Below are 23,893 nucleotides of genomic sequence, written 5' to 3' on the forward strand. Positions count from 1 at the left end.
ACAGTAGAGTATGAGTTACAGAGGAGGAGGATGATGACAGTAGAGTATGAGTTACAGAGGAAGAGGATGATGACAGTAGAGTATGAGTAACAGAGGAGGAGGATGATGACAGTAGAGTGTGAGTAATAGAGGAAGAGGATGATGACAGTAGAGTATGAGTTACAGAGGAAGAGGATCGAGGATAAATCACACAGTTACTAAACAGCAAGGTGCTCCAGGACCATTCTAAGGGGTCTTAGGTCCACAGGTGGGCGGGACACATACACAGATATTTACATGCACTCAGACAGGCTTCCTGCCATTGTCGGCCAAATCGCCCCCGTCCCCGTCCCTGTCCCCCCACTGCTGTAAGATCCACTGTTTCCTGTGTAGAAGGGAGAACGCCATGCGATGACAATGGGCCAGAAACAGGACAGACATTTAGTCACCTGCCCCACCATCTCTTTCACAGCTAAAATATTCTGAAGCTGTTTCGTTTATGTGAACTCTTCCAGTTTCCCCTGTGTGCTCTGTCCCATTGTGTCCTTTCAATAGAAGGATTTTCACATTCAAAGCAATTCCTGAAAGTGGGTCCAGCCAACAAAACCCCTCTTCACTCAATCATGTATTTTCACTGGCATGTTTAACTTGAACCATTATATAGCTAAGGTTATTTGGCTACTTAAATTAACTATTGGGCAGTTTACTAATTACATTTCAGAAGAAACTGATAAAAAATACATCTTTAGGAAACTAGGTCTATCAATGTAATTTGTTTCAATAAAACGATGAATGTGTGTGTGAGTGTGAGCCTGTGTGCGTGTGTGTGTGTGTGTGTGTGTGTGTGTGTGCCCCTGGCTGCTGATCATACAGTTGGTGCTGCTGATCCACTGTCTGCTGCTCGAGCTTAAAGGGTAAGAGTGTTCATCAGTCTCTACTCAGAGAGAAAACTTTTGACATTTTCAGAGTTTTGAGGAAGATTTCTTGGACTAAAAGGAGATTAGCCCACCGTCAAAAGACTAAGAACTCGCCACCGCATAATTTCAGCGTTACTCATAGATATAAAAAGTTTACCGGTGGAAAGTCAACCGCTGTTTCTGTACCCTACTTACCGTAACTGTTTCGAAGATGACGTTTTGTCCAGAAGTTTGATACGTATCGAGGAGTTTCAACTCTCGAAACCAAGTTGGTAGGTTACAACAATTTTGTAAACGTATGTTCGTAAACGTTTCTCACTTGTTACGTCTGTTATCGTCAATAAATTGCAATAGAGGCTATAGGCTACTCTAACGAATTATCGGACGGTTGTAGTTAAATGGGTCGGATAAATTACTTCGATGAGGGCGAAAAAATAAACATTTCTCAACTGTACTAAAGATTGTCTAAAGCTGATTCTTACCGTTGCCTATCATTATTTATTCTTTAGCGACACACTTTCAGTTTAGTTTCACGTTTGTATAGGCCTATTCAAAACAATAAATAAAAATAACGTGAGGCAAACTATTCACATTTAAAATGTCGTGTTGACATATATTTTTTCCATTTTATTAATCTTTGATAAGAGCCTATTTTAATCCAAGTGATATTGAATAAATTACACCTGTTCTAGTTTATAGAGTTGTATGGGCCTATATGTAATTATAATTATAAATATCTCTTAGATTAGTTTATAATACTGTATGTAATTATAATTATAAATATCTCTTAGATTAGTTTATAATACTGTATCTAACTATATGTAACCATACCTCTTAGATTAGTTTATAATACTGTATGTAATTATAATTATAAATATCTCTTAGATTAGTTTATAATTCTGTATCTAACTATATGTAACCATACCTCTTAGATTAGTTTATAATACTGTATGTAACTATATGTAACCACACCTCTTCAATTAGTTTACAATACTGTATCTAGCTGCATGTAATCCTAACTACTCTTGTGGGGGGATCTGTTGTCCACATAATGTTGGCTAATAGGGCATAGTCCTATCTCAAATGACCTGGGCAAGGATAGTGCATTAATATGTGGAACAGAGAGTGAATGGAGGCTGGGCCTAGCTCTCAGTCATCCTCCTCAGATGAAGGGGATCTGTCGTATGATATCAACGCACACACACATCACCACCACCTCCGTAGGGCTCGGTTTCCATGGCAACGCGGGATCCTGGTGTGTGTGCGGCTGTATTCTGTATAATTACTTGGGCTAATGTGGCTCGCGGGGGTATAGAGGGGTATGAGGGTGGATGTTTAAATAATGCTGACTCACTTTAAAGGGACCACTGTACTGCACACAAGATGAAAGATTCACTTATTTCAAGTCACCCTACATCAGCTCATTTCAAATACCCCCCAAAAATGTGTCAGTCATGCATGCCTTTATAGAATGTTCCATGTAAGACCATGACTACTATGTTAAGTCGTGTGTTACAAGTGATGAGAGATAGGGTCTGCGCCCAAATAGCACCCTATTGCCTATATAGGGCACTGCTTTTGAGCCCTGGTCACAAGTAGTGCACTATAGGGAATATGCTGCCATTTAGGATGCAACCATAGCTTTTTGAACTGCACTCTTTATGCACCAGTATTACACAAACAGCAATCTGTACTGTACCTGTACCAGTACTGTACCTGTACTGTACCTGTACTGTACCAGTACTGTACCTGTATCTGTACTGTACCTGTACTGTATCTGTACTGTACCTGTTCTGTACCTGTACTGTACCTGTACCAGTACTGTACCTGTATCTGTACTGTACCTTTACTGTATCTGTACTGTACCTGTACTGTACCTGTACCAGTACTGTATCTGTATCTGTACCGGTACCTGTACTGTATCTGTATGTGTACCGGTACCTGTACTGTATCTGTACTGTATCTATGCTGTACCTGTATCTGTATCTGTACTGTATCTATGCTATACCTGTATCTGTATCTGTATCTATGCTGTACCTGTATCTGTATCTGTATCTATGCTGTACCTGTATCTGTATCTGTATCTGTACTGTATCTATGCTGTACCTGTATCTTGTCTTGTGGGGCATCTAAATCTGATGTGTGGTCAGGTCTGTATGACATATTATGAATGAAGGGTTTATTTGGCTGAACTCAAGCAAAGTCTCCAAACTTTGTACAATAACACCAGTTTTGTTATTGCCCCTCGAAGATAAATTCATGGTTCTTATTGCCCCTCGGAAATAAATACAGGGTTCTTATTGCCCCTCTGAGATAAAAACAGGGTTCGTATTGCCCCTCGGAGATAAATACAGGGTTCTTATTGCCCCTCAGAGATAAATACAGGGTTCGTATTGCCCCTCAGAGATAAATACAGGGTTCGTATTGCCCCTCAGAGATAAATACAGGGTTCTTATTGCCCCTCGGAAATAAAAACAGGGTTCTTATTGCCCCTCTGAGATAAAAACAGGGTTCGTATTGCCCCTCAGAGATAAATACAGGGTTCGTATTGCCCCTCAGAGATAAATACAGGGTTCGTATTGCCCCTCAGAGATAAATACAGGGTTCGTATTGCCCCTCAGAGATAAATACAGGGTTCTTTCATTGATTATAATTGAATTGTGTGTGTGAGTATAAGAGAGCTGACAAATTGCTGTGCTGTATGTTTTGTCTCTCCAGGTGTGTGGGTGAAAGAGATGGTGCGGTCTGGAGCTGATAGCTGACGTAGCTGATAGCTGACGTAGCTGATAGCTGACGTAGCTGATAGCTGACTTAGCTGATAGCTGACGTAGCTGATAGCTGACGGAGCTGATAGCTGACTTAGCTGATAGCTGACCTAGCTGATAGCTGACTTAGCTGATAGCTGACGGAGCTGATAGCTGACGGAGCTGATAGCTGACGGAGCTGATAGCTGACTTAGCTGTAGTAGGATGAGATGAGAGAGGATGGAACACATGGACAACCCCGCCTCCCACAGCAGCGACCCCAACGGGTTCGTCAATAAAGTCTTCAACGTGTCTCTGGATGTGCAGAATGAGACCAGCACAGTATCTATCCAGGAGACTGGGAAGGGAGAGGGACAAGAAGAGTGTCAGGCTCCAGGCCAAGCCCAGGGACAGTGGCAGCGGGCTGGGGATAGACAGGCAGAGACCCAGGCACCCCCTCAGACCCCTGGGATGGAGCACCCGGATGTCAACCGTAGACCAAGAGCTACAGGAGGCATCTGGAAGATCTTGACCCGGCGTAAAGCGGCTTCAGAACTGGATAACAGAAGACCTCACTCCATGATCCTCCCTGGAGAGGAGGCCTCCATCCCTAAACTGTCCTTTGCTGACAAGGTCCGCTCCATCAAGAAGCTCCGCTCTCCGGGTGTCTTCAAGGGGAGGGTGGGGAAGATGTCTGGGTCCAGCACTAAGTTCAGAGACGGAGAGACGGAGGGCGACTCGTTCTGCCGGGACTTCCTCCCCTCGCCCGCCCTGCATCCCGGTAGGAGCACACTCCGCCACTACGCTAAGAGGCACTCTTATGCCGGACACACCGCGGAGTTCGACTGCTCATTTGAGGACATGGATCTGACAGCTACCCTGGACAGACACCATCTTCCCTCACTAGTGGAGCCTGTTACCCAGAACGGCTCTAAGCCCACAGAGAGAGTCCCCTACACCAAGAGATCTCAGGTCCAGGCTCAGGCGCAGGCCAACCACTCCTCTAACTGTAACAGTACCTCAGCAGGAGTGTGTGAGGAGCAGAGTGTGAGGGGTGGCCCCAAGGCCCCGCTGGGTGGGAGGAGGTCTAAGAGAGCTGACGTGTGGAGTTACCTGAGGAAGATCTCTGTCCTGGGGAAGGGGAACCCGGCTTACTCAGAGAGGAGTTTTGACTCAGAGCTACACACACTGGACAAGACCATGGACTCTGACTACGGCTCGGTGGACTTTGAGAGCATCAGGGACTTTCAGCCAGCTGCTCCGAAACACTCTGACAGCAAAGGAGGACATTTTGGGGGTCTGATTAAGTTCTTCAGCAACGTTGCGGAGACGGCTAGAAAATGGCGGATGTCTTCTCACTCCTTCTCTCCTCCAGAGGGGGGAGCGGAGCGGACGCCACTGGACTCCCCCAGAGCAGGGCAGCGTCTGGGGGACTACGTCCACAGTGTGTCCCTGACTCTCCGCAGTGAGGACCTTCCAGAGTGTCCCCCGACACCTGGCTCACCCCTGACCCCTCACCCCCCTCACCCCCCTGCCTGTGACCCTGCCTCACCCACTCCTCTGATAGGCAGACGGTCTCCTCAGGTGGTGCTGAAGGCCTGGAGGGTATGTCCGGACTCACCAAGCGTTAACGGCCTGGTGTGTGTGAGCTCATTGGAAACAGCCAGACAGACAGACAAACAGACAGAGAGCCAGACAGTCAAACAGACAGAGAGACAGACACGGCACACCTCTGTAGCCACAGTAGAGAATCATGTGCCACACTCAAGGCTGGAGAGAGAGACTCAGAAAGAGACAGTGAGAGACAGAGACCACTTAGAATGTCTGTCTACAGTGGAAGAGAGAGAAAGAGAGGGAAGAGAAGGACATTCAGGAAATTATCTGGATTCCGAGGATGCTCTACCTGTCTCGGATCAGACACACCTTCCAAACGGCCAATCAGAATTACGGGAAGGAGAGACTGTAGCCACTAGGGAGCCAGCAGGAAACTGCCACCAGGAAGTATTTAAGGTGAGTATGTTGATGATAAACATGAAAACTGTTTTATGTTCAACACCCCTTATTGAAAAAAACTGGTTTCTGGAAAACAGTTGTAGCAAACCTTTGGGCAATTTGATGCAGATTTGTGGCAAGCTCATATTTTCACATGCAAATTAGTTTTGTGGCAAACTGTTGCGGCGACTTGTAAACTTCTGGCAAACAATTCTGGGAAACATATGGCTAACATTCCACTGTTTGCTGCAAATTTGCTGAAAACTCAGTATGAATATACAAATTAGATCCCGTTTTTGGTGACTGTGTGTTAACAACATTGAAATGTTATATCTACATTAACCCACTCACATATAACTGTAAATGAACTTGCTTCTCACAGACATAACTAAACTAAACATACAGTATTAAACATACTAAACACCATGTGTTAACAGATATAAATAAATCCAATCCAAATTGAAATGATCAGCAGGTTAATGAAGAAAAGAGCAAAGACTGGATATTTCCCAAATACATTTTTTATTTAATATTTTTATGTAGCTGCATTTACATGAGAGAAATGTGAACACTATGGGGATGTTGAGCTTAGGATGTTTAAAGGGGCAACAACAGAATTTACATGAGCCAAGTGTTAATTGAGCAATAGCTTTCAACCAATGGAGGTTTAAAAGATAACTTAAACAACAAAAACTAAATCAAACCCAGTTCAGAACTATTGCCTTTTTGAGTGAACTTTGGAGATGGAGGCCCTGTGGAAGTCCTTCGACCAAAGCTTGTTGAAAATATGAACTGAAACAATCAGAAAACACAAAACAAAACCAACATTAGGATACTGAAAACAATTTAACACTTTATATTTTGGCATCTTAAAACATTGATTCAGTGGCTACTGGGCAGGTTTGGCTTTGGAAAACAGGGTCATCTGTTACAAAGCTGCCTTGATGTTGTTATGCTTCTCACTGAAACTGGCATTCTATATATTTTTCAGCAAGGAAACAATGCTTCTGCTTTGTATATTATTGCTATACAGTGTACAGTGCCTTGCAAAAGTATTCATCCCCCTTGGCGTTTTTCCTTTTTTGTTGCATTACAACCTGTAATTTAAATTGATTTTTATTTGGATTTCATGTAATGGACATACACAAAACAGTCCAAATTGTTGCAGTGAAATTTAAAAAATAACTTGTTTTAAAAAATGCTAAAAAATAAAAATGGAAAAGTGGTGCTATGAAGCCTCTAAATAAGATCTGGTGCAACCAATTACCTTCAGAAGTCACCTAATTTCTTAAATAAAGTCCACCTGTGTGTAATCTAAGTGTCACATGATCTGTCACATGATCTCAGTATATATACACCTGTTCTGAAAGGCCCCAGAGTCTGCAAAACCAGTAAGCAAGGGGCACCACCAAGCAAGCGGCACCATGAAGACCAAGGAGCTCTCCAAACAGGTCAGGAACAAAGTTGTGGAGAAGTACAGATCAGGATTGGGTTATAAAAAAATATCAGAAACTTTGAACATCCCACAGAGCACCATTAAATCCATTATTAAAAAATGGTAAGAATATGAAGAAGAAGGTACTCTGGTCAGATGAGACTAAAATTGAGCATTTTGGACATCAAGGAAAACGCTATGTCTGGCGCATACCCAACACCTTTCATCACCCCGAGAACACCATCCCCACAGTGAAGCATGATGGTGGCAGCATCATGCTGTGGGGATGTTTTTCATCAGCAGGGACTGGGAAACTGGTCAGAATTGAAGGAATGATAGATGACCCTAAATACAGGGATATTCTTTGAGGAAACCTGTTTCAGTCTTCCAGAGATTTGAGACTGAGACAGAGGTTCACCTTCCAGCAGGACAATGACCCAAAGCATACTGCTAAAGCAACACTTGAGTGGTTTAAGGGGAAACATTTAAATGTCTTGGAATGGCCTAGTCAAAGCCCAGACCTCAATCCAATTGAGAATCTGTTGTATGACTTAAAGATTGCCGTACACCAGCGGAACCTATCCAACTTGAAGGAGCTGGAGCAGTTTTGCCTTGAAGAATGGGCAAAAATCCCAGTGGCTAGATGTGCCAAGCTTATGAGACATACCCCAAGAGACTTGCAGCTGTAATTGCTGCAACAGGTGGCTCTACAAAGTATTGACTTTGGGGAGGTGAATAGTTATGCACGCTCAAGTTTTCAGTTTTTTGTCTTAATTCTTGTTTGTTTCACAATCAAAAATATTTTGCATCTTCAAAGTGGTAGGCATGTTATGTAAATCAAATTATACAAACCCCCCAAAATCCATTTTAATTCCAGGTTGTAAGGCAAGAAAATAGGAAAAATGCCAAGGGGGTGAATACTTTCGCAAGCCACTGTATATACAAACGATGTAGCATGCACAAACTGGGACTTAGCTTTTAATATGTGTCCAACTGAGAGCCACTGTATACAAAATATTTCTTCAGCCAAGCCTCAACACAACTGATTCAAACTTATCAACTAATTATGATTTTCAATCTAGACTGGGGACTACTAGTTGTCTCTTCTTCTTGACTCAGGTATATAAGGCTTGGGTGGAAGAAAAGCAACATAAAATTGAGCTTTGCCTAATTTGGCAATTCATATTAATGTTCCAAAATAAATTATTGTTAACTTACATCTCAAAGCCATCCATGCAAGAAGCCTTGACCTGGTGCATATTTCTCTGTCCTCAGTTTGATTGAAGGCCTCAGTCTGTCTTTTTGTCTTGTAACTGATTGCTTCTAGAAACAGAGATGAAACAACACATGATGAAGATGAGCTAGCTACTAGTTTAAAGCAATGAAAGTTCTAATTGTTTCAAAGAATAAATGTATGGCCTACAATTCTGAGAATACTACATGCATTTACTTACCTCATCAAGATTGAAGATGATACACTCAAATAAAGTGTTATGATTGAGTGCACCACAAATATTTTCCCAGGGTGTTGATTTATCCTTCTACCAATACAACATCTTCCAACACCACAGGTAGGGGAAGGGTATCCATCTGCAAAAGTGAAGTCTGGCTTGGATGTCAAGTCAGCTCATATTGTTGCTACCTTAGCTGTTGTGCTAGCAAACATGCTACTGAACAGTGATACTAGCATATTGAAATGCATTTTGGTATAATAAGACATCAACGTATTCACCGAAAAATATAATTGTTTAGGCAAATCATTAGTTAGCTAGCTAGCGATCACATTAATTGTGCAATATTATGATAGCTAATGTTAGCTAGCTAAGCGCTAGCCAGTCAGTGGTGCTGACGGATTGAAACTGGTATCAACCTAATGTGTTTCACTCTATCCCATAAAATATGACATTGCTAACTAGCCATCAATTAACTAACCCAATTTTAAAGTTTATTAGGATGTTTAATGAATCATTTCACTCACTGGTAGGTAACTAGTTTGGTTTCCATATTTCAACAAATTTTTCGAATCCCCTTGATTGCTCGTCAGCGGTTACTGGTCTTGGAAGTCATGTGCTCACCAGAAATGGCTTCCAGTAAACTGTTTGCCACTGCTGGCAATAAATATTGTTGCCACAGGTTTGCCATAGATTCAAATAGAATCTTGACGGAAAAAAACCTCTGGCAAACTGTTTGCCACTAGTGGCAATAAATATTATTGTTGCCGAAGGTTTACCACAGATTCACCACTGGCAAACATTTGCAAACTTCCAGCAGCATTTTGTGACACACTATTTTGTTTGCAGCAATTTTGCCACAATTTGCCACAAACATGTTTGTAAGGGACTGCAAATCGATTCAGTAAGGAATTCAAATAGTTATTTGTAATCTGTGCCTTTTAATGATAAAAATGTGTTATTGTAGTCATCACCTCATTTTATTCTGTCCTATCAAATCATTAATTCATTCTACGTCGTTATCAGATCCTGTCATTGTGTAGCTATTACATAACTATTACATTACAACATTGTCTTATTGTTAACCTTTCTAACGTTGTTAATCATCATCATTCTTTTGCTTTTTAAAAACAGAAATCATCTAAATGCTTTATGCAAGTCTCATTACAGTTACTTGTACTGTACAACATTGAATAATGGACAGAGAGCATGTTGTGGGTATTCTTTTGCCCCATCTGTTGGCCAGAGGAGGAAGTAGAGTCAGAGAGTGTTCGTTAGACCACAGTTGTCTGTCCTTCCTGCCCCTTCCTGTCACACAAAAACACACCAGTAAATCTTGTCCTAAAAAACCCATGGGAATTTAGTTCTAAAAGTGGTTCCCAACCCAGTCCTCGGGGAGCCCTTAGACATTCCACACGTGTGTTCTATTCCAGCCCCAGCCTACCAACTAATATAAAGCCCTCAATTAGTAAAATCAGGCGTGGTAGAGCAAATATGTGCAACAGAAAACACTGTGTGTGTGTGTGTGTGTGTGTGTGTGTGTGTGTGTGTGTGTGTGTGTGTGTGTGTGTGTGTGTGTGTGACTGCCCGCACCCTAACTGCGGCTTCACACACATCTCCTTCTCCTCACACCGTTCAGATTACTCATCTCATCTGCCCTCCGGTGTCTCTCTCACAGCGAGTCAGGACATGTCAGTCCCTCCTGTACTGCACTACAATGAGTTATAGTAATACTGGGTTTGGTCTAACAGTGGATTATCCTGCAGAGTAATACTGGGCTTGGTCTAACAGTGGATTATCCTGCAGAGTAATACTGGGCTTGGTCTAACAGTGGATTCTCCTGTAGAGTAATACTGGGCTTGGTCTAACAGTGGATTCTCCTGTAGAGTAATACTGGGCTTGGTCTAACAGTGGATTCTCCTGTAGAGTAATACTGAGCTTGGTCTAACAGTGGATTCTCCTGTAGAGTAATACTGGGCTTGGTCTAACAGTGGATTATCCTGCAGAGTAATACTGGGCTTGGTCTAACAGTGGATTATCCTGCAGAGTAATACTGGGCTTGGTCTAACAGTGGATTACCCTGCAGAGTAATACTGGGCTTGGTCTAACAGTGGATTACCCTGCAGAGTAATACTGGGCTTGGTCTAACAGTGGATTACCCTGCAGAGTAATACTGGGCTTGGTCTAACAGTGGATTATCCTGCAGAGTAATACTGGGCTTGGTCTAACAGTGGTTTATCCACTGTTAAACTAAAATGGAAACCAACTATGGAAATCAGGTTTGTGAATGGAGTTAGATGGAATTGTTACCTAGAACCAGATTGATTGATTGACTGATCGATTTATTGATGAATGAATTAATTGGTTGGTTGAATAGGGAGCTCTATCAGGCAGTGTTTTGAGGAGGCCCAGGTCAGTCCAGTCCTATTCTAGTCCAGTGAAGACCCCTGCCCCTCCCAAGCCCCCCTGCCCTCGCCCTCGTCCTGCCTCAGCACTGGTCGACCTCCGAGTCTGCAGTCCCTTCCCAGAGGGCTGTGCATTTGCCGTTACTCAGCAGGCCGCAGGGGGCTCTCTGTGCCGGCACAGACGCAGGCCCGGTCCCATGATGCACCTCTTGCCGGGTCGGAGACAGGCGGGCGGTCTGGCCAGGCCATGCTCTGTCATAGAACCCTCCGTTACCGTGGAGACAGACCCCGCGCAGAGTCACAGAGTAAGACCTCACACACACACACAAACACACACACATTATCCCACTGCTGAGAGAATGAAAGTGGGAGTGTGTGTGGAGACTGACCAGTAGTCTCTGCCAACTCTCATTTAAATATAGGCTGTAGTCCTCCTGGCTGGTAGGACCAGTAATGAATCAACCACACCACGCGCTGCACGCTTTGATGGGAGGAGATTACAAACCGTGTATCCTCCTACTCTACAACAATGCTACACGCTCTGACCCATTTCTACAAGGCTGTATTCATATATCCTCCTTTCCTTGAGCTGCTCTTTCTCTGCTCTCTTGATCTCTCTCTTTCCTCTCGCTCTCTGCTGTCTCTCTCATTCACTCTTTCTCTGTCCGTGGCCAATGTTCTGCGTCACCGCTCTCATACGTTCTGTCCATTCATTATTCCCTCATAATAACTCACCCTCTGAACTTTTCACCTGGAGACTCATTCACCTGACTGGTAGGAATGATTCATATTGTATCACCTGACTGGTAGGAATGATTCATATTGTATCACCTGACTGGTAGGAATGATTCATATTGTATCACCTGACTGGTAGGAATGATTCATATTGTATCACCTGACTGGTAGGAATGATTCATATTGTATCACCTGACTGGTAGGAATGATTCATATTGTATCACCTGACTGGTAGGAATGATTCATATTGTATCACCTGACTGGTAGGAATGATTCATACTGTATCACCTGACTGGTAGGAATGATTCATACTGTATCACCTGACTGGTAGGAATGATTCATATTGTATCACCTGACTGGTAGGAATGATTCATATTGTATCACCTGACTGGTAGGAATGATTCATATTGTATCACCTGACTGGTAGGAATGATTCATATTGTATCACCTGACTGGTAGGAATGATTCATATTGTATCACCTGACTGGTAGGAATGATTCATATTGGATCACCTGACTGGTAGGAATGATTCATATTGTATCACCTGACTGGTAGGAATGATTCATACTGTATCACAAGGTTGTCTGCGGCATGCACTCAGAACCTATGCACCAGAATATACTGTGGGGTTTAAATGTTCTACACTCTGAGTAGGAAAGAAGATGTGTTCTTTGGGGGATCTGTATGTACTGTATGTACTGTATGTACTGTATGTGAGAGACGTTGGGTGTGTGCTTGCGTAACTGTCCAGTGTGTTCCAGGCCATGTCTCGTCCCCTGGGGGCATCACCTTTAGAGCCCCCCCTCAGAGTGTCTCTTCAGAGGTGTCACTCCCTCCCTCTCCCCCCCAGCAGCCTTACCACTCTGGCCCTGTTCCAGGGACACACAGGTACTACATGAATGTGTGCACGTGTGTGTGCATGCCTGCCTGCCTGCCTGCCTGCCTGTGTCAGTATGTGCATGTTGGTGTACGCATGCTTGTGTGTGTGTGTGTGTGTGTGTGTGTGTGTGTGTGTGTGTGTGTGTGTGTGTGTGGTGGTTGAACTGTCTGTGTGTCTGTCCCCTACAGCAGACTCCCAGTCATCCTCAATATGTCCTGGTGATGGAGAGACTGGCAGCTGCAGGAGGAGACTGCTCAGAACAGGCTCTGGTCCACTACAAGTCAACATCGTGAGTCACTGCCTGCCATGTCCTATAATCACACTATATTAGCCTGTTAGCATGTTAGCCTGTTAGCATGTTCAGTCACAAGTCACTGGCTGCGTCTCAAATGGGACACTATTCCCTATAGACGGGTTAGCTGACAACGTCAGAAGGTTGTGTGTTGTTGTGATTCTGGATGGCCAGGTAGCTAGCAACAATGACAAGAAACTGTTATGGTTCTGGATGGCCAGGTAGCTAGCAACAAGGACAAGAAACTGTTATGGTTCTGGATGGCCAGGTAGCTAGCAACAAGGACATGAAACTGCTATGTGGCGGCAGATAGCCTAGCGCTTATGAGCATTAGGTCAGTAACTGAAAGATCGCTGGTTGGAATCTCCGAGCTGTCTTGTTTTGAGGGGTTTTGACTGAGGTCTATGCTAATATGGTTAAAATTTGCCAGCTAGCTAGCTAACCAACTACTGTAACAATGTATTTGAGAGACAAATGCGCATTGTGCAACTTTATTTATGTTTTCAATAAACATTGGAGACGAAATATAGTTTACATGTTATCAGCAATGTAAGCCAACGCCGTCTGTTTTGCCCCAGTCTTCCTTCCGAGTTCTGGTTTGATGGAGACATTCAGGGAATATCTCTGCAATGCAGTTCAACAGTCTTCCTTCAGGGTTCAGGTTAACAGTCTTCCTTCAGGGTTCAGGTCAACAGTCTTCCTTCGGGGTTCAGTTCAACAGTCTTCCTTCAGGGTTCAGGTCAACAGTCTTCCTTCAGGGTTCAGGTCAACAGTCTTCCTTCAGGGTTCAGTTCAACAGTCTTCCTTCAGGGTTCAGGTCAACAGTCTTCCTTCAGGGTTCAGGTCAACAGTCTTCCTTCAGGGTTCAGGTCAACAGTCTTCCTTCAGGGTTCAGGTCAACAGTCTTCCTTCAGGGTTCAGGTCAACAGTCTTCCTTCAGGTTTCAGGTCAACAGTCTTCCTTCAGGGTTCAATTCAACAGTCTTCCTTCAGGGTTCAGTTCAACAGTCTTCCTTCAGGGTTCAGTTCAACAGTCTCCCTTCAGGGTTCAGGTCAACAGTCTTCCTTCAGGGTTCAGGTCAACAGTCTTCCTTCAGGGTTCAGGTCAACAGTCTTCCTTCAGGGTTCAGTTCAACAGTCTTCCTTCGGGGTTCAGTTCAACAGTCTTCTTTCGGGGTTCAGTTCAACAGTCTTCCTTCAGGGTTCAGTTTAACAGTCTTCCTTCAGGGTTCAGTTTAACAGTCTTCCTTCAGGGTTCAGGTCAACAGTCTTCCTTCAGGGTTCAGTTCAACAGTCTTCCTTCAGGGTTCAGTTCAACAGTCTTCCTTCAGGGTTCTGGTTTGAGAAACATATTTGAAAGAAAAAATGTGGCCTATGTATTTCATTAAGCAGGTCATCTGCCGTAGGACTCAGATCCTTTAATATCTACCTCTCATCCCTCTCTGTTCTCATCCCTCTCTGTTCTCATCACTCTCTGTTCTCATCCCTCTCTGTTCTCATCACTCTGTTCTTTCTCTTTCATCCCTCTCTGTTCTCATCCCTCTCTGTTCTCATCACTCTCTGTTCTCATCCCTCTCTGTTCTCATCACTCTCTGTTCTCATCCCTCTCTGTTCTCATCACTCTCTGTTCTCATCCCTCTCTGTTCTCATCACTCTCTGTTCTCATCACTCTCTGTTCTCATCACTCTCTGTTCTCATCACTCTCTGTTCTCATCACTCTCTGTTCTTTCTCTTTCATCCCTCTCTGTTCTCATCTTTCTCTGTTCTCTCGCTCTCTCTCTCTCTCTCTCTCTCATCTCTTGCTGTTCTTTGGCATTTCTCTCAGTTGTCTCTCTCATCTCTCTCTGTTCTCTCTGTCACCTCTATCTGTTCTCTCTCTCATCTCTCTCTCATCTTTCTCACCTTTGGGACCTAAACCCAGAATCTCAGAGAAAGGCCCTTTGATGAAGACGGGGCCCCAAGGGACCTTAACTGAAGGAGAGACTCTTTTCTCTCCATCTCTCAGTCTAACTGTTAATGAGCTGCAGCTGTACACACACACACACACACACACACACACACACACACACACACACACACACACACACACACACACACACACACACACACAAATGCGAACACACACAAAGGCATGCATGCAGGTAGGCACACACACACACTCTCTCACACACACTCATACACACAGCTAGAGGTCAAACTCTCTGTATTTTGCCACCACAACCATTCTGGAGTTGAACGTGTTTGTCGTCAGTTCCATGCTGTTGCCATGACACTGTGTGTTTCCTGTTTATCTTCAGGATTCTATCTTTAGAAAGCCTTTTTAAGTGTGAGTTAAATAGACAGTGTGTGGGTGAGAGAGAGATTTGGAGGAGAGGGGGTATACAGAGAAGAAGAGAAGGTGGAGAGAGGGGTGAGAGAGAGAAAGAGTGGGATAGACAGATGTTTTCATTATGTGTCTTATGTTTTGGCTCTCATCCCTCAGGGCTACTTTTCAATGGCGATATAAACTATTGAGAGTGTTTCAAAAAGAGAGTGAGAGATGTTTGTTAATGGCCAGAGAGATAAAGGACAATAAGAGATGTTTGTTAATGGCCAGAGAGATAAAGGACAGTGAGAGATGTGTTTGTTAATGGCCAGAGAGATAAAGGACAGTGAGAGATATTTGTTAATGGCCAGAGAGATAAGTGGAGAGTGAGAGATATTTGTTAATGGCCAGAGAGATAAGTGGAGAGTGAGAGATGTTTGTTAATGGCCAGAGAGATAAAGGACAGTGAGAGATGTGTTTGTTAATGGCCAGAGAGATAAGTGGAGAGTGAGAGATGTTTGTTAATGGCCAGATAGATACAGTACAGTGAGAGATGTGTGTTAATGGCCAGAGAGATAAAGGACAGTGAGAGATGTGTTTGTTAATGGCCAGAGAGACAAAGGACAGTGAGAGATGTGTGTTAATGGCCAGAGATATAAGTGGAGAGAGAGATGTTTGTTAATGGCCAGATAGATAAAGGACAGGGAGAGATGTGTTTGTTAATGGCCAGAGAGATACGTGGAGAGTGAGAGATGTTTGTTAATGGCCAGATAGATACAGTACAGTGAGAGATGTGTGTTAATGGCCAGAGAGATAAAGGACAGTGAGAGATGTGTTTGTTAATGGCCAGAGAAATAAAGCCATGTGTGGTACAACAGTACTGCTGCTCTATTATTATGAATTAGTGGGTTGGTGTTATCATGCTTTGAAGCACAGGGGTGTGTGTCTCGCTCCCCCATTTCCAGTCAGACTAGTGAAGCCCACAGGCCGCAGGGAGACAGAGAGAGCTTCCTGACTGCAGTGGATTAGCTGCTAATGCTGACGCCTCGCTTTCCCTTTCCTTTCAATACACTCCTAGTCTTCTTCTTTTGTCTTATCTTCTCTTCCCCCTCTCATCTCCCTCCCTCCTCTCTCCCTCCCTCCTCTCTCCTCCCCTCCTCTCCCCTTCTCTTTCCTTTCTTCACCTCAGTTCTCCTTTCCTCTAACCTCCCTCACCTCTCCTCCCTTGTCTGCCCTCTCCTCTTCTCTCCCCTCCTCCTATCGCCCCTCCTCTCATCTCCTCCCATCTCCTCTCATTTCCTCTCATGTTAATAACAGTGAATAACAGGGTAGTATTCTCTGTTGCTGCTGCTCTGCCTAAAGCTCTCCCATCAGACTATCACAGTGTCACTGGCTGAACTGGGGTAACTAGTGTCCAGCAGCATCAGTACAGGGTAACGGTGGCCAGCAGCATCAGTACAGGGTAACTGGTGGCCAGCAGCATCAGTAGAGGGTAACAGTGGCCAGCAGCATCAGTACAGGATAACAGCGGCCTGCAGCATCAGTACAGGGTAAAAGTGGCCAGCAGCATCAGTAGAGGGTAACAGTGGCCAGCAGCATCAGTAGAGGGTAACAGTGGCCAGCAGCATCAGTAGAGGGTAACAGTTGCCAGCAGCATCAGTAGAGGGTAACAGTGGTCAGCAGCATCAGTAGAGGGTAACAGTGGTCAGCAACATCAGTACAGGGTAACTGGTGGCCAGCAGCATCAGTAGAGGGTAACAGTGGCCAGCAGCATCAGTAGAGGGTAACTAGTGTCCAGCAGCATCAGTACAGGATAACAGTGGTCAGCAGCATCAGTACAGGGTACTAGTGACCAGCAGCATCAGTACAGGGTAACTAGTGTCCAGCAGCATCAGTACAGGGTAACAGTGGTCAGCAGCATCAGTACAGGTTAACAGTGGCCAGCAGCATCAGTAGAGGGTAACAGGGGTCAGCAGCATCAGTAGAGGGTAACAGGGGTCAGCAGCATCAGTAGAGGGTAACTGGTGGCCAGCAGCATCAGTAGAGGGTAACAGTGGCCAGCAGCATCAGTAGAGGGTAACAGGGGTCAGCAGCATCAGTAGAGGGTAACAGGGGTCAGCAGCATCAGTAGAGGGTAACTGGTGGCCAGCAGCATCAGTAGAGGGTAACAGTGGCCAGCAGCATCAGTACAGGGTAACAGTGGCCAGCAGCATCAGTAGAGGGTAACTAGTGACCAGCTGCATCAGTAGAGGGTAACAGTGTCCAGCAGCATCAGTAGAGGGTAACTAGTGTCCAGCAGCATCAGTAGAGGGTAACTAGTGGCCAGCACCATCAGTAGAGGGTATCAGTGGTCAGCAGCATCAGTACAGGGTAACTAGTGGCCAGCAGCATCAGTACAGGGTAACTAGTGGCCAGCAGCACCAGTAGAGGTTAACTAGTGTCCAGCAGCATCAGTAGAGGGTAACAGTGGTCAGCAGCATCAGTAGAGGGTAACTAGTGGCCAGCAGCATCAGTACAGGGTAACTAGTGGCCAGCAGCATCAGTAGAGGGTAACAGTGGCCAGCAGCATCCGTACAGGGTAACAGTGGTCAGCAGCATCAGTAGAGGGTAACAGTGGCCAGCAGCATCAGTACAGGGTAACTAGTGGCCAGCAGCATCAATAGAGGGTAACAGTGGCCTGCAGCATCAGTACAGGGTAACAGTGGTCAGCAGCATCAGTACAGGGTAACTAGTGTCCAGCAGCATCAGTAGAGGGTAACAGTGGCCAGCAGCATCAGTAGAGGGTAAAAGTGGCCAGCAGCATTAGTAGAGGGTAACAGTGGCCAGCAACATCAGTAGAGGGTAACAGTAGCCAGCAGCATCAGTAGAGGGTAACAGTGGCCAGCAGCATCAGTAGAGGGTAACTAGTGGCCTGCAGCATCAGTAGAGGGTAACTGGTGGCCAGCAGCATCAGAACAGGGTAACAGTGGCCAGCAGCATCAGTACAGGGTAACTTGTGGCCAGCAGCATCAGTAGAGGGTAAAAGTGGCCAGCAGCATCAGTAGAGGGTAACAGTGGCCAGCAGCATCAGTAGAGGGTAACAGTGGTCAGCAGCATCAGTAGAGGGTAACTAGTGGCCAGCAGCATCAGTAGAGGGTAACAGTGGTCAGCAGCATCAGTACAGGGTAACAGTGGTCAGCAGCATCAGTAGAGGGTAACAGTGGCCAGCAGCATCAGTACAGGGTAACAGTGGTCAGCAGCATCAGTAGAGGGTAACAGTGGCCAGCACCATCAGTAGAGGGTAACAGTGGCCTGCAGCATCAGTACAGGGTAACAGTGGTCAGCAGCATCAGTAGAGGGTAACTGGTGTCCAGCAGCATCAGTAGAGGGTAACAGTGGCCAGCAGCATCAGTAGAGGGTAACAGTGGCCAGCAGCATTAGTAGAGGGTAACAGTGGCCAGCAGCATCAGTAGAGGGTAACAGTGGCCAGCAGCATCAGTAGAGGGTAACAGTGGCCAGCAGCATCAGTAGAGGGTAACTAGTGGCCAGCAGCATCAGTACAGGGTAACTAGTGGCCAGCAGCATCAGTAGAGGGTAACTAGTGTCCAGCAGCATCAGTAGAGGGTAACAGTGGCCAGCACCATCAGTAGAGGGTAACTAGTGGCCAGCAGCATCAGTAGAGGGTAACAGTGGCCAGCACCATCAGTAGAGGGTAACAGTGGTCAGCAGCATCAGTACAGGGTAACTGTGGTCAGCAGCATCAGTAGAGGGTAACAGTGGCCAGCACCATCAGTAGAGGGTAACAGTGGTCAGCAGCATCAGTACAGGGTAACTGTGGTCAGCAGCATCAGTACAGGGTAACAGTGGCCAGCAGCATCAGTAGAGGGTAACTAGTGTCCAGCAGCATCAGTAGAGGGTAACAGTGGCCAGCAGCATCAGTAGAGGGTAACAGTGGCCAGCAGCATCAGTAGAGGGTAACTAGTGGCCAGCAGCATCAGTAGAGGGTAACTAGTGGCCAGCAGCATCAGTAGAGTGTAACAGTGGCCAGCAGCATCAGTAGAGGGTAACAGTGGCCAGCAGCATCAGTACAGGGTAACGGTGGCCAGCAGCATCAGTACAGGGTAACGGTGGCCAGCAGCATCAGTACAGGGTAACAGTGGCCAGCAGCATCAGTAGAGGGTAACAGTAGCCAGCAGCATCAGTAGAGGTTAACATTGGCCAGCAGCATCAGTACTGGGTAAAAGTGGCCAAGTCACTTTAGGCCACCCTGAGCTGGTCTAAATCACATTACACAACTGGACTCATTATGAAGTACATGAGTCAGCAGTTAGCACACAGAGAGCACAGCAGGACTCACAGATGAGGGAGAACACACACATTACTTCTCTGCTCAGGCGCATTAATTTAATCACACAGTGCACAGCTGTGCAGGCGATGCGGATCTCTGTGACCTCAAACATCACCGTCACCTCACACACACTCGTCAGACCTCACACACACTCTTCAAACCTCACATGCACTCGTCGAACCTCACATAGTCTTCAAAACCTCACACACACACTCTTCAAACATCACACACAGTCTTCAAACCTCACACACTGTCTTCAGATGTATTTTCATTCCTCGGTGTAGGTGTATGAGTCAGACTCAGACAATGGGTTTCCAGAAGGGTAAGAACTAAGCATCACTGATGATATACCACACTTCTTTCACCAAATACTTTAAGTCAGAATGCTGACAGAGATAAGGGGTTATAGCATCCTCTCTTCCCCTGAATATCTTACAGCTTATTGCATCAACTTTACACAAGACTCTCAGTAAGAAAATAGCCATGGGGAGGTCCAGTTCCCCTCTGCTCAGCTATGGGGAGGTCCAGTTCCCCTCTGCTCAGCTATGGGGAGGTCCAGTTCCCCTCTGCTCGGCTATGGGGAGGTCCAGTTCCCCTCTGCTCAGCTATGGGGAGGTCCAGTTCCCCTCTGCTCAGCTATGGGGAGGTCCAGTTCCCCTCTGCTCAGCTATGGGGAGGTCCAGTTCCCCTCTGCTCAGCTATGGGGAGGTCCAGTTCCCCTCTGCTCAGCTATGGGGAGGCCCAGTTCCCCTCTGCTCAGTTATGGGGAGGTCCAGTTCCCCTCTGCTCGGCTATGGGGAGGTCCAGTTCCCCTCTGCTCAGCCATGGGGAGGTCCAGTTCCCCTCTGCTCAGCTATGGGGAGGTCCAGTTCCCCTCTGCTCGGCTATGGGGAGGTCCAGTTCCCCTCTGCTCGGCTATGGGGAGGTCCAGTTCCCCTCTGCTCAGCTATGGGGAGGTCCAGTTCCCCTCTGCTCAGTTATGGGGAGGTCCAGTTCCCCTCTGCTCAGCTATGGGGAGGTCCAGTTCCCCTCTGCTCAGCTATGGGGAGGTCCAGTTCCCCTCTGCTCAGTTATGGGGAGGTCCAGTTCCCCTCTGCTCAGCTATGGGGAGGTCCAGTTCCCCTCTGCTCAGCTATGGGGAGTACTTTTCCACCTTGACTTGATACAGCAACCTGCTAATGTTGTGGTGTTGTCTAGCAAGGGCTGTGCTGTGAAATATAATACTACGTCCCAAATGAAACCCTATTCCCTTTATAGAGCACTACTTTCAACTAGGGCACATAGAGCGCTGGGTAAAAGTAGTGCACTATGTACAGAATAGAGTGCCATTTGGGACATCAACTCAGGGTGTGATTTGGGACACATTCTCAGATCTCACTAATCAAATCCTCTGACACACTTCTCTCACATAGCCTGTTCCAACGCTACATATCCAGTTCCAACGGTACATATCCAGTTCCAACGCTACATATCCTGTTCCAACGCTACATATCCTGTTCCAACGCTACATATCCTGTTCCAACGCTACATATCCTGTTCCAACGGTACATAGCCTGTTCCAACGGTACATAGCCTGTTCCAACGCTACATAGCATGTTCCAACGCTACATATCCTGTTCCAACGCTACATAGCCTGTTCCAACGTTACATAGCCTGTTCCAACGGTACATAGCCTGTTCCAACGGTACGTATCCTGTTCCAACGCTACATAGCCTGTTCCAATTTTAAATATCCTGTTCCAACGCTACATATCCTGTTCCAACGCTACATATCCTGTTCCAACGGTACATAGCCTGTTCCAACGCTACATATCCTGTTCCAACGCTACATATCCTGTTCCAACGCTAAATATCCTGTTCCAACGCTACATATCCTGTTCCAACGGTACATATCCTGTTCCAACGGTACATATCCTGTTCCAACGCTACATATCCTGTTCCAACGCTACATATCCTGTTCCAACGCTACATAGCCTGTTCCAATGCTACATATCCTGTTCCAACGCTACATATCCTGTTCCAACGCTACCTATCCTGTTCCAACGGTACATAGCCTGTTCCAACGCTACATATCCTGTTCCAACGCTACATATCCTGTTCCAACGCTACATAGCCTGTTCCAATGCTACATATCCTGTTCCAGCGCTACATATCCTGTTCCAATGCTAAATGTGGACTGTACGCACTGCACTATACCAGGCACGTGTGTGTGTGTGTGTGTGTGTGTGTGTGTGTGTGTGTGTGTGTGTGTGTGTGTGTGTGTGTGTGTGTGTGTGTGTGTGTGTGTCTGTGTTTTCCTGTGAGTGAGTGAGTGAGTGAGTGAGTGAGTGAGTGAGTGAGTGCTGTACTGCATGGATCTGTTCTAGAACCTCTAGGCTGTTCCAGAGTTTCTGCTGTACTCATGTGTTCTGGAACCTGTAGGCTGTTCCAGAGTTTCTGCTGTACTCATGTGTTCTAGAACCTGTAGGCTGTTCCAGAGTTTCTGCTGTACTCATGTGTTCTAGAACCTGTAGGCTGTTCCAGAGTTTCTGCTGTACTCATGTGTTCTAGAACCTGTAGGCTGTTCCAGAGTTTCTGCTGTACTCATTTCTTCTAGAACCTCTAGGCTGTTCCAGAGTTTCTGCTGTACTCATGTGTTCTAGAACCTGTAGGCTGTTCCAGAGTTTCTGCTGTACTCATGTGTTCTAGAACCTCTAGGCTGTTCCAGAGTTTCTGCTGTACTCATGTGTTCTAGAACCTCTAGGCTGTTCCAGAGTTTCTGCTGTACTCATGTGTTCTAGAACATGTAGGCTGTTCCAGCGTTTCTGCTGTACTCATGTGTTCTGGAACCTGTAGGCTGTTCCAGAGTTTCTGCTGCACTCATGTGTTCTATAACCTGTAGGCTGTTCCAGAGTTTCTGCTGTACTCATGTGTTCTAGAACCTGTAGGCTGTTCCAGAGTTTCTGCTGTACTCATTTGTTCTAGAACCTCTAGGTTGTTCCAGAGTTTCTGCTGTACTCATGTGTTCTAGAACCTGTAGGCTGTTCCAGAGTTTCTGCTGTACTCATTTGTTCTAGAACCTGTAGGCTGTTCCAGAGTTTCTGCTGTACTCGTGTTCTAGAACTTCTAGGCTGTTCCAGAGTTTCTGCTGTACTCATGTGTTCTAGAACCTGTAGGCTGTTCCAGAGTTTCTGCTGCACTCATGTGTTCTAGAACCTGTAGGCTGTTCCAGAGTTTCTGCTGTACTCATTTGTTCTAGAACCTGTAGGCTGTTCCAGAGTTTCTGCTGTACTCGTGTTCTAGAACCTCTAGGCTGTTCCAGAGTTTCTGCTGTACTCATGTGTTCTAGAACCTGTAGGCTGTTCCAGAGTTTCTGCTGTACTCATTTGTTCTAGAACCTGTAGGCTGTTCCAGAGTTTCTGCTGTACTCGTGTTCTAGAACCTCTAGGCTGTTCCAGAGTTTCTGCTGTACTCATGTGTTCTAGAACCTCTAGGCTGTTCCAGAGTTTCTGCTGCACTCATGTGTTCTAGAACCTGTAGGCTGTTCCAGAGTTTCTGCTGTACTCATTTGTTCTAGAACCTGTAGGCTGTTCCAGAGTTTCTGCTGTACTCGTGTTCTAGAACCTCTAGGCTGTTCCAGAGTTTCTGCTGTACTCATGTGTTCTAGAACCTCTAGGCTGTTCCAGAGTTTCTGCTGCACTCATGTGTTCTAGAACCTGTAGGCTGTTCCAGAGTTTCCGCTGCACTCATGTGTTCTAGAACCTGTAGGCTGTTCCAGAGTTTCTGCTGTACTCATGTGAATGGGGATATATGTTCTACTCAAATGTGGGGGAGCCCAGGTGGTCTCCAGAACACTGAGGGGTGTTGACAAGAGCAGCCCAGCGCTCCACTCACAGGCAACACACTGTAAAACCACGCCAGGCACATTTCTAGGTATCATGCCCAGTCACATCTGAACTGTGGAATATCCTGCATCACTCTCAGTGGAGAGAATGGGTATAGACATCACAGACTGTTAGCTTTTGTGAAACCATCTTCAATGGACTTGGTTAGCTATCTTACAGCAGGACTTGGTTAGTTATCTTACAGTAGGACTTGGTTAGTTATCTTACAGTAGGACTTGGTTAGTTATCTTACAGTAGGAAATGGTTAGCTATCTTACAGTAGGACTTGATTAGTTATCTTACAGTAGGACTTGGTTAGCTATCTTACAGTAGGACTTGGTTAGTTATCTTACAGCAGGACTTGGTTAGCTATCTTACAGTAGGAAATGGTTAGCTATCTTACAGCAAGACTTGGTTAGCTATCTTACAGTAGAAAATGGTTAGCTATCTTACAGCAGGACTTGGTTAGCTATCTTACAGCAAGACTTGGTTAGCTATCTTACAGTAGGAAATGGTTAGCTATCTTACAGCAGGACTTGGTTAGTTATCTTACAGTAGGAAATGGTTAGC

General features: G+C 45.7%; 1 pseudogene; it reads left to right on the forward strand.

The window, feature by feature from the left end:
- The first annotated feature begins 810 nt into the window (after window positions 1-810).
- The window catches only part of LOC115167935 (uncharacterized), a 78,945-nt pseudogene continuing 55,862 nt past the window's right edge, over window positions 811-23,893 (forward strand).

This window comes from Salmo trutta, chromosome 3, assembly GCF_901001165.1.
Source record: "Salmo trutta chromosome 3, fSalTru1.1, whole genome shotgun sequence".
Classification (NCBI taxonomy): domain Eukaryota; kingdom Metazoa; phylum Chordata; class Actinopteri; order Salmoniformes; family Salmonidae; genus Salmo; species Salmo trutta.